Source organism: Ursus arctos, unplaced genomic scaffold (assembly GCF_023065955.2).
Source record: "Ursus arctos isolate Adak ecotype North America unplaced genomic scaffold, UrsArc2.0 scaffold_18, whole genome shotgun sequence".
NCBI lineage: Eukaryota > Metazoa > Chordata > Mammalia > Carnivora > Ursidae > Ursus > Ursus arctos.
The window spans coordinates 18,410,321-18,422,921 of record NW_026622852.1 but is presented as its reverse complement, the minus strand read 5'-3'; the positions used below and the strand labels follow the sequence as shown (position 1 = coordinate 18,422,921).

The following is a 12,601-nucleotide window of genomic DNA, read 5'->3' as shown; positions in this document are numbered from 1 at the left end:
CATGTTGTCTTCTTTGATGATACAAAGGTGGCATCTAGAGAACACTGGAGCAAAAGCCCAGGGCTCTAGAGCTTCCATTCGCTGTGGATCTTGGGTTTTCTGGTGAATCTCTTCCCCTCTTAAGACTTCTGTTATGTCACCTGAGAAATGAAATAATTGTCCTAAAGTAAGTGTTTCTAGGTGTTTTTAAAACTATAGTAACATTTGTTTAAATATAATTTTATGAAAAATTTCACATACAAGACAGATTAAAAATAGTACTACTTTTAAGGAAGTGTGGCTAGGGAGGTCTTGACTTTAAGCTCCCCTGGGAGGTGCCTGCACATGCTTGATGTCTCTCTCTCTCTCTCTCTCCCTTCTCTCCACATGCATACACACACACACACACACACACACACACACACACCCCAATTAAACAGGCAAGAAAGACTTTATTACTATTTCAGCTGGGGTCAAGACTATTGCAACAGGAGAGAGAGACTGAAGTCAATTCTCCTGCAAAAAAATTGAATGAATGAATGAATGAATGAATGAATGAATGAATGAATAAATAAATAAATAAGAAGGCAGGTGAGATTTTAAGCACTGGGGCAAGCTAGTGGCAAAGTACTGGAGAACATGAGCCAATCCTGTGGGGCTTAGTCATGGTAATTAGGCCATCTGTGTTTATTAATAGGCACTACTTGCAGTTCATCGATGTTAGGCTCCTATCTCCCCACAGAGAGTATGAGAGAGGGTCCCTGTCTTTATATTTCAAAGGGATAACTAAGGGACAGAGAAAGAATTTACAGCTGCAAATTATCTAAAGAAAAAGTTTGACAAAGTGGGAGATCTGGGCCTATAATCAGGAAGAAAGCTTTCTCAAGTTTACTGAAAGGGAACTGTAAGGCCCTAAAATGTGTACACACACACACACACACACACACACACACACACACGGTATAGTCCACAAACCTCCAGGCTTGATGTTTTCTAAGACTTCTTCCCCTGCTAGCAGCCTATGAGCCTGTAAGTCCTCATCTATATTATCATAAATTCCAAGTGAATGAGTCAAAATTAATGAGTTTATATGCCACCTGTACTTAGATTTCCCTATAATTCCATGTTTAGTTGCACTGATTGATTTTTTATGCATTATATAAAACTTAGCACCCTTATTTTAATAAGTTTGTAATTGTCTAAATGTTATAAATAAAATTACAAGGAACTGTTTGTTGCTGATATGACATCCTCATATTTCTATCATACCCACCCTGTGGTACCTGGATACCTTCATATTACTTCAGTGTTTCAGAAAAATTTAAATTCTAAGCAGTACGAAATCCTAAATCTATGGTTCCCATGTCAATTATAATTTAGTCTCTTGGCACATCTGGTTGTAGTATTTTCTATTACTGTATAGACTTATATTTATGCCTTAATATATATTTGCCTTACAGCCCAGTTATGATTCCTATGAGGGCCATAACTTTACATTCCACGATGCTTGTTTTAAAATTCTCAGCCATAAAGTTGCATTAATATATTTTCTGTTGCGGTTTCCTCCCTTTGTTTTAAAGAATATGTAATGGTTATGTGTTCGTCTTTTTCCTGCTTCATACCAAAATGTATTCCAGAATGTGATTCAGGGTTATATTTGAAATTCTCACCTTCATAAGTAAATACATGTGATTAATCCTGAGCGACATGAGGACCAACCTGAAAGAATAATTTTACATAGGTCACACCTAGGGCAATGCTTTCATTCACTCAGAAAATCTGTTGTCAAAGCAAATATTTAGAGAGTTAGCAAAAAAAAAAAAAAAAAAAAAAAAAAAAGAAAAGAAAAGAAAGAAAGAAAGAAAAAGTCCCTCCCCTGGAAGTGCTGCTGAGTAGATGAGTTACTATAAATAATCAAAGCCAATGCAAGTAAATGGTAAGAAAAGCATTGTTATTTGGGGAGGTATGATTGACGCCGTGCCTCTCGAGTTGAATGTGTTCATGTATCCTTTTGAGATCTTGTTATTATGCAGCTTGTGATTTAATAGCTCTGGCTAAGACCTGAGACTCTGCATTTGTAACCAGTCTGGGCAAATATTCTCAAATTTACCATAGCCCCCAGTACTCCCTGCTGTATTACAGCTGGCTAGCTACACTCATTTATTTGTCTATCTGACCCCAGTCGTTGGAGTTTGTCGTAACTGCTAAGATTTCCAGGTAATTAATCTACATTCTACCTCCAAGTAGATCTCCAGCCTGATCTGCCTTCATTTTCTTGTGACCAATTTGGCTCTCACACACACCCGCTCACTCTCTCACATAGCTCTGCCTTTTTTCTCATTGTGAACAGGCACTCCTGCCTCCAAAGAAAAATCTGACCCCCAGCTTGTTACGCCATCTTCAGGGGACCACATCTGTCTCACAAAGTGTTTCAAGTACCTAGCCCTGTGATCACTGACCAAGATGACTTAATATCCCCCTCAGCTTCACTAAACTTTAGACAGTCTTCTTCCTGATCATAGCACCTGATCTTTCTTTTCTTAGAACTTTTTCTTTAGGCCTTATAATTGTAGAGACACGAGTCAATATAGCAGTACGTAGACGAGGTACAACTAAGGGAGAAATCATGCTGACATGCTATTTCTCAGCTCCTAGCCAAGCAAAATCAAAGAAACAAAGTTGAGTGAAGAAGGGTAGCAAACAGAAACTGCCATCACTTCACAACTCAGGGATCCTGTGACTTGGGTCACAGTGCCACCCCAAATCTTGAAAATGGAGGTGAGATCAACACCCAGGGCAATACACATACATACACGCGTGCGCGCACACACACACACATCCCCACACACCCACACACATACCTATCACCACCACCACTACCAGCAACAACAACATACTAAGAATATGTGATTATTCAAGGACAGATTGGAGGACTTTAGAAAAAAGCTATGGCAAATTAAAACAATGTGTAGATGAAAGCTACATTAGAACAACAACAACAATAACAAACCCGGACATGACTGGAAGCACAGTCAGGGACATAATAGGGCAGCTAGAGGAGATTACAGAAAATAAAATGAGAAAGGCCGTAAATACCCTCAAAGTCTCTTTAGAGAAAAGATATGAAATAAAGGCGTAAAATAGATACATATGATAAGTGAGGTTCTTAAGATAACAGACTAAATAAGAAGATCAATCAATTAAAAATAGATAGTATTGATATTTGCAATGATATAGTAAAGACTGATTTATTGAAATAAATATTTGGTGCCACAAATTAAATTGATTTCCTGTCTAAGAAATACTCTGAAGGAATTACTATTCTTAAAATATAAAACAAACTATAAAAATTATACTTGAAGATTATGTATATTCATGTGTGTTGCAAATAGAGATTTTTAAAAATGCAAAAGTAGAAAATAGAGTGTCCAGGATCTCATTTCTAGGTGAGAACAGTAGGGGACAAGATGTTGAAATCCAGCCAACTGAAGGAAAAATTGAGGAATTGAGGGATGGAATAGCCCTACTGGTAGGACTGGATATAGGCATGGATTCATTTGAATATGGAACAAAAAAAAAATAACTGAATATTACAGTTATGTAATAGGGTATAATTGTATTAAATCTTGATAATGTGTAAATAATATAGAGGGCAGTAGAGTTTGGGGGGAATTTTTAGAGAATCAATAACTATGGTCTGAAGTTGAACCTATGATTAAAATAATGATTCTTATGTCTTAGCATTTAACATAGTCTGTCTTTTTTTTTTTATTATGTTAGTCACCATACATCAGTTTATGATGTAGTGTTTCATGATTCATTGTTTGTGTAACATAGTCTTTCATAATGTTAGAACTTTATTTTAGATGTGTATCTGATTAGTAAAACTGTATTTCTCTGATTCTCAGCTTTCTTTAATTTCATGTGAATTTACTTTTATGTTAAAGTAAGATACATTAATTTTATTATAAAATTTTATGAATATCTTTTCCTATATGTATTCATCCTATTAGTGTACCAAGGTGGAGTGGCACTGCGAGGGGTCCCCTCTTATGGAAGGGGTATTTTATCAGTGATAATGTTTAGAGTTGCTTGTAGAGGGTGCTAATAAAAAGCGCACTAACTTTGATTTTATTGATGTTCCCAAATTCTCTACAATCAATGTATTCCCTTATTGCCTACATCCAGAGTAGGGCACTCTCATAGTCTTCCCCTTCCTGCCCCAGATGATCTCTGGCATCACTGATCTTTCTGTTTCCATTAATGCTTAGAAACACGTTATCAGACATTAATAATGTTTCCTTATTTTTCTGGGTGGTACAATTTGGAGATTAATTTTTAATTTCTTTGTTGTACTTCCATGTATAGCTTTGTGTTTTATAATGATCCACATCATATTTCAGATAAAATAAAATCATAATTCTTTAATAAAGGAAATTAAATACCCTATTTTCAAGTGCCACAAACGGGAGTTGATGGCATATATTCTTCAACGGGTATTCAGTTAAAATAAGGTCTGTGGTTTCTTTGGTCTATGACAGTATGCTGCTGTGGGACCTCAGTTTATTAGAACAAAAAGACACATGTTGGAAACAGAATAAATGTATTCCCCCCCATATAATTTGATTGTACACACCTCCACTCAATTTTAAAAGTATATTTATAAAAGTTTCATTTGTTTCTCTCTGACTTCCATTTTGGAATGTATATATCACACAGCATGTGAAAGGCTACTGGCTAAGATATGGGCATAAAATATTAGCAAACCTGTCTGTTTATACTCTGTCATTTCTGAATTTCTATGTTGGAGTATATTTTGAAACATGAACTCCATATTAATACACAAATTGTGTGTGTGTGTGTTTCTACACATATATGTGCGCATTTCTGTGGGGTATGTATATATGCATGCATCTGTGTACCTAAACACAAACTTTAGAGTGCTAGTAAATTTTTAGTAGTGGAGTATGTCATCAAAAACATTTTGAAAGCTAGCATTTGTGTTATATGTTATAATTATATCATCATTACATTAGGAAAAAAATCTAATCTTTGCCTCCCATAAAGCTCTATCTTTTAAACTGTGTTGCAATATTTTCTCTTTACCTTTAGGTCCTATGGTTGTGATATTTCAAAGCCATATCTGCTCTTAGCTCATTAAATTGCTTATTCAGAAAAAATTCTTTCACATTCAAGTTGGAAACTAGTATGCCTGAAGTTGCTACTCTCAAGTTTGGGTATCTTATCTTTCTGGACAATTCCTGGCATATACCAAATTACCTGAACATTTTATTCCTATGTCCAACACATAAATGCAGGTTATAATTCCAACATGTTTTCATGCTTTCTGAAATATAAAGAAAATAGGTTGTCTCCCATCCTGATCTAGAAGATCATATGAATTTTAATTTGTTTTGCTTCAGATTTAATCTCTGTCTTCTCAGTTTGGGTATTTTCTGGGTTTCTTCTTGAAATTTATTATTGTCCTCTCTGGGGCCTTGATTTGGATACCCATGAATTCTCTTGTCTGCTTTCCAGACACATCTTGCTACCTTTCCCTTTTTAAATCATCCTAGATTAGGTCCTGCTAGATTGTTATGCCTTAGAATAGGAGATACATTATCCTCTCTCAAATTTAAATCTCAAAGATCTGAAAGCATAGTATTACTAGGATGCAATCATAATTATTCTAATAATTATTAGAATAAATGCAGTAATACTTTGTAACCCTAAGTAGTAGTCTTCTCATAAAGACCCCAAAATATTTCTGTATAGCTATCTGGTATAATTATTCTTTGGAATATTTGCACTTCAACAGAAACTTATCAAATAGAACTACTTTTTAAAAAAGAAGTAAAACCTCAATAAGAACCTCTTTCCTTTGAAGAAAGTTCAAAGTCCTGATAAAGGTGATATGTGATGACTCTAATTGCTGGATGTGAATTTATTGCTTCACATGCTGGCTACTAAAGGCTTTGAAGTCTTCTCCAATCTAAGAAACAAAAATATCTACAACATTTTCATTAATTGAATTAGCAAACAGACATTTACATTTATTTTTATTAAAAAAAATTTGTCTCAGAGAAAGCAAGACAGCTTTACCTCCTACAGGGAATAATTCAACCTATATGAGAATGATTGTAGGCTTTTTGACTTTCTCTTAACAGTGATCCTTTCCAAATTATTTTATAAGAAAACACATCATCTCAAAATAAATGAAGAACTCATTAGGATTATATACAAATTAAGAAAATTCTAAATTTTCATAATCCTTGAAAAGTCTATAAAATCTCTAGAATCATTTATAGAATTTTATAAAAGTTATAAAAAATGTTTCTATCAAATTGTTGTCAAATGCCACGAACTACCATTCTGTTCATGTACACACGCAACGTCCCGTTCAGTGGAAATGAATGAGTTTAGAGAGTTATAGCAACAAACCGGATATTTGATAGGCTTCGTTTTTTGGCATGTCTGACCAGTCAAATAAACCAGTTCTTAGGCTAATTATGAAATAGGTATCATACATGATATAGCATGACAATATTTTGTGGCCAGCGCCTTGAAGTTAAATATGAACTGGTACATGTCGTTGACTCAGGAACACTATCAATTTGACAGTATAGTAGTTTAAAGCTTAGCCTAGAATTAGACAAACCTGAGTTTGAAATATAACTCTGGTACTTCCTTACTGTGTGACCTTACAGAAATTACTCATTTTTTCCCTAAGAATCTTCCTAAAAGGGTTGTTATGGGGATTATTTTATCTAGTAAACTTAATGATCTTTTTTGCAAGTTTGCGGTGCCCTCCCTATGCCATTGTCTTCTGACTTTATGTTGCTACCCACCGACGGTGGGTTTAGACAATGGGATGTGAGCAGCGTGTCCATTCTAGGCAAAGGCCTTATGGGACATCATGTTTTACCACTCTCGTGCATTCCTGCTATTCATCTTAAGAAAAAACATGATCCAGGTAGGTTTTGGTCCAGGTAGAATGAGAATCATGCAGAACAGACCCAAACCCAGTCCTCAACCTTGTGCCTAGAACATAAAATACAGCTTATCCCTGCTGAGTAGCTACCAACTCGCAACTCAGAGTTAAATGCTTGTTGTAAGTTAGTGAGTTTTGGTGCTGTTTATTATACAACATTTTGCAGTAATAGCTGACCAATACACTTTTTTTTGACCAATACACTTTTTTTTTTTTTAAGATTTCATTTATTTTTGCAGAAGAGAGAGAGAGAAAGAGAGATCACAAGCAGGGGGTAGGGGCAGACAGAGAAGCAGACCCCCCACTGACCGGGGAGTCTGATGCCGGACTTGATCCCAGGACCCTGAAATTATGACTTGAGCCAAAGGCAGACGCTTAACCAGCTGAGCCACCCAGGGGCCTAACCAATACACTTTTAAAATGTATATATGTTATTTAACATAGTTCCTAGTACATTCTAAGAGCTCAGTAAATACCAACAATTTTATTTATCACTCTTTTGCCTGGTTTATAGTAACAAAGGAAACTTACTATCAGGAAGTGACCAGCTCTTTTACGAGCTTACTGATGAATATGACTTCCAGTGTATTTTCCCAACTTCATTTCCATTCCATATAGTCGATAAACTAAAATGTAAATATAATTGTTGCTTTGATACAGGCTTGAGCCCACTTTTTATGTGTGGGACTTTGTACAGTCATTCAGCTAATATGTATAGACAACTTACTGTGTTTCTTTGGGTTTTGAACTCTTAGCTTCCTTTTATATAAAAGGAGGACAAAGATAAACATGTTCTAGAGTTGTAAGGAGATTGGTCGTAATGTAAATAGACAACTTAGCCTGGGTTTTGCCATATAAAAAACTCTGAGCTTATGATGGTTTCTATTATTTTTAGGCAATCTATTATCATGTGTGTGTGTGTGTGTGTGTGTGTGTGTGTGTGTGAGAGCCATTTGACATGGTTACTAAAACATAGGTCATTTTTCATCTGCCATCAAGGTAAAATCATCCCTCAATTCTCTTCTATCAGGTTTAAATTGCAACAGGTTGTCAAGGAGATGCTTTGATAACCTTTCATTTTCTCTGTATTTTCTTGAAAACAGAATGACAAAAATTTAAGACAGTATTTGTTTGAAGAGCATGAATTTTGGCAACAGAAGACCAGGGTTGTAGTTTCTGATCTTTGGGGTGTCTTGGTTTGGGTCCATTACTAAATGGCTGCAGGCAGTGTTTCTCAATTAAATCTCCATTGATAAGTCATACTCATCCCAAAGTCTGATATTAGGCTTTATTGGTTCATTCACAAAAAATGAATTTCCATGGACACAGTCATCCTAGTTTAATTCACATGAGGCCAGTTGTGGCGGAGGCTAGATACGTGCTTACAAATCTTTTCTCTTCTCTCTTGGCGTACAGGAAGACTATATACCCAGCCTCCCTTGTAATTGGGTTGGTCTCTTGTGGTTGGTTTCTGATCAGTATTATTTGGGGTAAGTCATCTATGTTATTCCTAGGACTGGCCCCTAAAACTTTACATGCAACCTTCCATACTGTATTTTAACATTGGCTAGGCAAGTGGAGGGGATCTGGAGAATGACTCTAGAGAGACCCTTGGGTCCCAAAGAGCCACAGGTGACTGGTGAAGGAATCTTTCAGTGACTGCTTGGAGAGACGTCACCAAGGAGAGCTGCCAATTCTCACTTACTCTGGAATGAGCAAGAAATAAACCTTTGTTGTTTGAGGCCACTGAGATTTTGCATTGTCATATAAAGCTTTTGGTGTTAGTTACCCTGGCTAATTCTCTGATACATTGGTCAGGATGTATATTTATCTCCAATGGGGGAATCTTTCTGTTTAGGGGGAGGATGCTCTTATTTCCCATTTAGAAAATACCAACCCCGTGTACAGGATAGCTGGGAGATTAAAGCATGAGTGGGGGGTTTGGATGAGGAAGAACTCAGAACCTGAGAGACAGAAATATTGGCAGTAGGCATATCGTACCTAAGTACTAGAGAAAGAGCTGCTTCATAGTTAAATCTATTTGTCTGGGCAGTCAGGTCTTCTGGACGCACTCAATGCACACTAAAGAAATTTGCCTTTTTAGCCATAGGGTTGTGAGTTTGTTTTGCTTTTTTGCTGATAACCTTTCTTTAATATGAAATTAGTGAAGGATTCTTCATCAAGTTCAGAAAATCCAAATGCATCACACAAGAAATACCAAGTTATGTGGTTGCTTACATTCTTTAGAAACTCAGCAATGTCAAAGACCACACCTTCACCATAGTCTTGTTCTTTCCCTCATATTCACTACGTAATGGTTTCAACATGGCTACTATAGCTCCAGGCATCATCGCAGTAAATTCAAACAGTTAAATAGGAAGAAGAACAGCATTTTTGTTTTTCAGGAGCTGGAGGAAGGAGAGAAGGAGAGAGATGCTTAAGCAGGCTTCATGCCCAGCATGGAGCCCAACTCAGGGCTCATTCACACTACCCTAAGATCATGGCCTGAGCCAAAATCGAGAGTCCGATGCTTCACCGACTGAGCTACCCAGGCACCCCTGAAGATTTTTGCTTAAATCTCATTGGCCAGAAATGAGTCATGGGCTTCTCTTAACTACAGAAAACCTAGATAAGTTTCTTTTTGTTGCTTATGTGTCTTTGGATATTCTAGAATCAACAATATGGAGAGATAGGGGAGAAAGGAGATGGCATAGTTACTCAGCCAATAATGTCTATCAAAGTGTACTAGAATTACTCTTTCCAAGGGCTTAAAGGACATTCTGCCTGTTCTATTATACATTTTTTTGAGTAGATCAACTTTTACTTAAAACAGTGCCTTTACCCAGTGAAAAACAACTTACTATTACTTGGACTAAGAGATTTAAACTTTGACAATTGAAGAGGTTGCAATGTGCGTAGTGAGATACAGTGAGAACTATAGAATATAAGGAAGGAAAGGCTACTTGATAAAATTTCTGTGGCCAGGACAAAGAGCTAATTTGGGATTCAGATGGTTTTAAGAAGAATATCAAGCCAAAGGTCTGGATTAGATAGATAAAACCCAGAGAACTAGAAGGCCTATTCCAATGTTTACGGCCAATTTCCAGTACTACCATGCATATTATTTTCATTGAACCGGTATGATGTAAAATATCTGTGTGTAAATATGATACCAGCTAGTACGTATTGATTACATTAAAAATGCTTGGTGAATATTTGTTTCTTTCCTCTCTCGCTCTTCGCAGAAGAGGAAAAGATCATTGCAATCTTTACTACATGGCATGGGGAAAGCCAGGGGCTTTGGAGACAGACACAGGTTCAAATACTAGCTCCTCAACAATTAAGGTGAATGACCTGGAGCATGACCTAATCTTTCCAAACTATAAAATGCAAACAAGAATGCTGCTTTGTTTCATTGTTCTGAGCATTAGGTAAAAAAAATTTTTTAAAGCAGTGAATTCATATGAAAGATTTTATAAATAGCTGTGATAGGAGTGCTGGTTGGGGCGGAATGGAAAAATTGTAAACCATTGCAATTAGAGCTTTCTTTTTAATTTCCCCTAAAGGATGCCTCTGTGAGTCTAGGTCTAACTTGTTTATTTGTACAGTATTCCAGGTCATAGGACAATCACTCATAATTCACTGTATCCTCAGTCACTAGCATTTGCGTCTCCTCACTTCCCATGACAGAAATTCAGGAAAAAACTGGGAGAGCCACTTGTCTCCAAGTTTTGAGCATGTAGTCTACACAGAAATATGTCAAGGTCTATTTTTAAATGTTTACCTGTCTTTAAATAAGTGTGCTTCATGTATTTTTTAAACTTTATGTTCATCTTTTTAGTATCAATATTTTTCTGGTGTCCATAATAATATTTTATAAAATGGATTATTAAAAATCTCTGTGAAATTTTGCCTGGAGGCAAGCTTGCAATTCAAGAATAATTAAAGTGACAGTTTAAGAGCAAATTACGCAAGCCAGAGATGTGCAGTGGGCTTATTGTCACTCTCATCTCTGTACTTTGAAAAAGGAAAGTGATTCAGCTTAATTTTTCATCAAGTAGCATCTTCCCAGGAGGCATTATGGAAGAGTGGAGTATGAAAGCACATATCAGTTTTCACAAAGTGACGGCATAAATAGCATATGGTATTCATATTTGTGTGTGTGTGCGAAAAGAATGGACAAAGCTCATTTTTACTTCTTCTTTGACATGATTTGAAAAAAATCATGTTGCTTGTGTCAACTGCAAAACAGTATGTTTCTTAAATAAACTAAATTTCCCTCCCTTTTTATTAAAAGCTTTTTAAAAATCTCTTGAAGATTATAGACTTTAATCCCATATACAATTTGATGAGGAGGCTGTTAAAGCTTTCTTTGAAAACTAGCCCTATAGTTGCACCCCCAGATATTTCAGCCTTTCTGAAATGATGTTCTATTTGAGTTACTTATTTTGGAAAATGACCGGCTTTCTAAAAATTTCATTTTGGAAATTAAAAAAAAATTTTTCCTCTTTTCCTGAAAACCTTGTAAGAATGGTTTATTTCAATCAAAGGGTCATGTCCATATTTATTGTTAATCTACATACTACAATACGATCATCTTCTTGATGGTCAGTCCTGATTATGGGCAGATCTGTTGTGTAATGATTTTTTTTTTAATTTTATAATTTTCATGTATCCAGAGACTGGGCTGTGATTGTACTATCAGTCAAAGGCCAGGACTGTCTTCAGGCCCAGGGGAGCCTGTTGTCACATTCTGCATGTATTACTAAATCTGCTGGGTGAGCTTGATAATTATAATAAATGCTGACCTCCATGAGTACCTACTTTATGGCCAACATGGTGCTAGGCATTTTATTCACAATTGCTCACTGAGTCCCAACTATGTAAAGTTGATAAAATTATTATTTCCCATTATACAGATGGGGAAACTGAGGCAACATGAGATTAAATTTTCCCATAGTTATACAGCTGATGACTTTGAAATTCAAACTCTGTTTTTTTTTCTTGGTCATTAAAATACATATATAATATATATATAAAATTTTCTGAGGAAGGAAGACCTAATTCCTTTCTCAGTCTCTACTGAAATAGCAAATTCAGATTTCTTTAAATTGCCTCCTAAGAAATTTGGAGGGAAAATACTCTCTGCATTAATGTCATTGCTTTAGTCTCGTATCCTTTTGAATCTGGGTCTGAATACACCAACAAGTTTGACAGTTTGGAGTGGCTTGACCGATGAGACATAGGCATAGTGTGAAGATCTAGGTAATAGACGCTGGGGACATGAGTAAGTTCTCCACCTCCAGCCGCCTGTCTGCATATTAGTCATCAAAACCTAGGTGCATACATTTGGAGGGAGAGAACAGACCTAGACAATTACTTAAAAGAAAATTGCTATTAAAATAGGAATAAGCTAGAAGAATATGTGGAGGCTACATATAATTAGTCAGTTTTAATAGTAAATTCAGCTGTATGTGCTTTAAACCTACAATTTTCTTGTCCTCAAAATATCTTCATGATTGCTCTTTTTCGACAGCTCAAAGAATAGAATGAACAAAATTAAAAATATAGACTTCCGTGAATTCCTTGAAAATTGAAGAGTGTGCTCTCAGTAAGAGAGATTGAAGTTGG

At 36.0% G+C, this 12,601-nt stretch overlaps 1 pseudogene; it reads right to left on the bottom strand.

The window, feature by feature from the left end:
* The window catches only part of LOC113260660 (ferritin light chain-like), a 63,838-nt pseudogene that overhangs the window by 37,442 nt on the left and 13,795 nt on the right, over nucleotides 1–12,601 (bottom strand).